The sequence below is a fragment of the Theropithecus gelada genome, chromosome 7b, assembly GCF_003255815.1.
Source record: "Theropithecus gelada isolate Dixy chromosome 7b, Tgel_1.0, whole genome shotgun sequence".
In the NCBI taxonomy this organism is placed as follows: domain Eukaryota; kingdom Metazoa; phylum Chordata; class Mammalia; order Primates; family Cercopithecidae; genus Theropithecus; species Theropithecus gelada.
Window position 1 is genome coordinate 2455732 of NC_037675.1, and position 3792 is coordinate 2459523.

Genomic DNA, 3792 nt, shown 5'->3' on the forward strand with positions numbered 1-3792 from the left:
GAACTTCTTGAGAACAGGGACCAAGCTGATTTCCTTTTCTATCATCAGGGCCCTATTGAGTACATGGTTCCCGCCCTCAAGAATGTCACAAATGTGCTGGGGAGATGAAACATAAACTCGATAGTCATTTATTGAGGGCCTCTAAGTGCCAAGTACTGGGCAAGAAGCCACAAATTTATTTTTGTCAATTCAACAAACTTTTATTGAGTGTCGGCTGTGTGTCAGTATTGAGGGGGTGGAGTAAGAGGAGGAATTCAGGGCACTGCAGCTCCCAACCAGGGTGTTTAAATACAATCTGTGTTCTAACTCTTCACTTTAGAGTTAAGGAAACAGAGGCCCAGACAAACCTAAGATACACCGACACTCGGGCTCGACATGACCACCTGGCTACTGAAGGCCTGTTTAAGGAGATATCAGGAAATCCAGTTTACATGTCAGGGTGGAGCTAGATCTGTTCTTGCATCAAGGACCAAGACGGCCCTACTCTCTGCCTAGGAAATGTGCAGTGTAGAGAAATACAGTCCATGTCCGTTCCCATCCTGGGAGTGCACTGAGACAGGTGGTGGTAATGGGGGGAGGAAAGGAGGCAGATGCCAGGAAGCTGGGATCAGGAGCCCTTTGCCAAAGCAAGGCCTGTGAGGTGTTGATTCGGGAACAAGTGAAAGCGTGTGTGGAAGTTTTGAGCTGGGAAAAACTGGAATCAGATTTTGTACTTGCTGTTGTCCCCAAGGGTAAACAATAAGCAAACAAAAAAATCAGGGCCAAGCTAAAGCTCTAGTTAGGACATCTCTCTGCCTTGAAAATGACCTCAAGAAATCTAGGAACCTCTGTGGAATGCAGCTTGAAGGTGGAAAGGTGCCTTTGTCTGAAGGTCCTTCCCCTTTTATGCCTGCTGCAAGTGTGAGGGTTGGGGATTGGGCCCTGGGACACAGTCACTCAGTCTTCTTGGAGAGATAACCTTTTAGCTGAAGTGATTGATTTTCCCCTACTTTTAATATACTGTTTTAACTAATATGATTTACTTATGATTTTTAACAGTCTGTTTTAAATATCTTTCTTGTATATTCCTCACATTATATCTTTTTACTATCTGTTTTATACTGTGTTATCATTTCTATTAGTTTTCTAATCTATTTGGTTTTTCAAGAGGAAATTGTCAATCTTTCTCATTATAAAGTGTCGTGGGTGGCTGGGTGCAGTGGCTCACACCTGTAATCCCAGCACTTTTAGAGGCCGAGGTGGGTGGATCACTTGAAGTCAGGAGTGCGAGACCAGCCTGGCCAACATGGCCAAACCCCGTCTCTACTTAAAATACAAAAAAAAAAAAAAAATGTTAGCCAGGTATGGTGGTGCATGCACTATAATCCCAACTACTCAGGAGGCTGAGGCATGAGAATTGCTTGAATCCAGGAGGCAGAGGTTACAGTGAGCCGAGATTGCACCACAGCATTCCAGCCTGGGTGAAACAGTGAGACTCTGTCTCAAAAAAAAAAAAAAAAGAAAGAAAGAAAGAAAAGAAAAGAAAAGAAAAGAAAAAAGAAAATTATCCTCTCTATGTATATTAATATATGTCTTAATCCAGTCAGGCTGCTATAACAGAATACCATTGAGTGGGTGGCTTATAAACAACAAACATTTATTTCTCATAGTTTTGGAGGCTGGAAAGTACAAGATTAAAGTACTAGCAGATTCAGTGTCTGGTAAGGACACTTGGTTCATAGATAACTGTATTCTTACTGCATCTTCACATGGCAGAGCTCTCTGGGACCCCCAGTGTAACGGCACTAATTTTATTCATGAGGGCTTGCCATCATGACCTAGTCACCTCCCAAAGGCTACATTTCCAAATATCATCACATTGGGGATTTAAGTTCAACATGGGAATTTTAGGGGAATATAAACTGTCTATAGCATATGTATATACATGTATGATGGTTAATTTTTTTTTTTTTTTTTTTTTTTTTTGAGACAGAGTCTCGCTGTGTCACCCAGGCTGGAGTACAGTGGAACGATCTCGGCTCACTGCAAGCTCCGCCTCCCAGGTTCACGCCACTCTCCTGGCTCAGCCTCCCGAGTAGCTGGGACTACAGGCGCCCGCCACCACACCCGGCTGATTTTTTGTATTTTTAGTAGAGACGGGGTTTCACCGTGTTAGCCAGGATGGTTTCTTTTTTTTTTTTTTTTTTTGAGACGGAGTCTCGCTCTGTAGCCCAGGCTGGAGTGCAGTGGCCGGATCTCAGCTCACTGCAAGCTCCGCCTTCCGGGTTCACGCCATTCTCCGGCCTCAGCCTCCCGAGTAGCTGGGACTACAGGCGCCCGCCACCTCGCCCGGCTAGTTTTTTGTATTTCTTAGTAGAGACGGGGTTTCACCGTGTTAGCCAGGATGGTCTCGATCTCCTGACCTCGTGATCCACCCATCTCGGCCTCCCAAAGTGCTGGGATTACAGGCTTGAGCCACCGCGCCCGGCCAACCAGGATGGTTTCGATCTCCTGACCTCGTGATCCACCCGCCTCAGCCTCCCAAAGTGCTGGGATTACAGGCGTGAGCCACCGCGCCCTACCGATTAATTTTAATGTGTCAACTTGATTGGGCCACCAGGTGTTTAGTCAAACATTATTCTGGGGGTGTGCATGATAGTGTTTCTGGATGAGGTTAACCTTTGAGTCAGTAGACTGAGTAAAACCGGTTGCCCTCCCTCGTGTGAGTGGGCCTAATCCAATCAATTGAAGGTCTGAATAGAACAAAAAGCTTGAATAAGAGAGAATTCTTCCTGCTTAACTGCCTTCAAGTGGGGATATGGGTTTTTTTCCCGCCTTCCAACTCAAATGGAAACATTGGCTCTCCAGGGTGTTGAGCCTGCTGGCCTTTGGACGAGAACCACACCATTGGCTCTCCTGGATCTTCCGCTTGCTAACTGCAGATCTTGGGACTTTTTGGTCTTCATAATTACATGAGTCAATTCCTTATGATAAATCTGTTTCCATATATGTATACATTCTATTGGTTCTGTTTCTCTGGACAATTCTGACTATTACACTGTGTGTGTGTGTGTGTGTGTGTGTGTGTGTGAGAGAGAGAGAGAGAGAGAGAGAGAGAGAAGAGAGAGATTATACTGTTACACTGGTCTGTGGGCTCAGCATCAAAGTAGGAATTTTGCAACATACCCCACAGTTAACACTTTCTTTTTTCCTCAACACCTAGACTCTTTCTTTTTTTTTTTTTTTTTTTTTTTTTTTTTTGGAGACGGAGTCTCGCTCTGCCGCCCAGGCTGGAGTGCAGTGGCCGGATCTCAGCTCACTGCAAGCTCCGCCTCCCGGGTTCACGCCATTCTCCGGCCTCAGCCTCCCGAGTAGCTGGGACTACAGGCGCCCGCCACCTCGCCCGGCTAGTTTTTTGTATTTCTTAATAGAGACGGGGTTTCACCGTGTTAGCCAGGATGGTCTCGATCTCCTGACCTCGTGATCCGCCCGTCTCGGCCTCCCAAAGTGCTGGGATTACAGGCTTGAGCCACCGCGCCCGGCCGACTCTTTCAATTTCTTAACAGAATCAGAATTTTGGAAGAAAAGAACATTAACAATAAATTGTCATTTTATAAATTATGAAACTAGAGCTTAGAGAAATAATCAATCACAGTCCATAATGAATGTATTGGCTGGATAGTCCCATCTCTATGCCATACCGTGGCAAGTAAAAAAAAAAGAAAGTTAGCTTAAGGCATATATGGGAAGTGTATCCTGTGATTTAATTAGAAAAGTGCCCCCAAAATGTTTTTTTTTTTTTTTTTTTTTTTT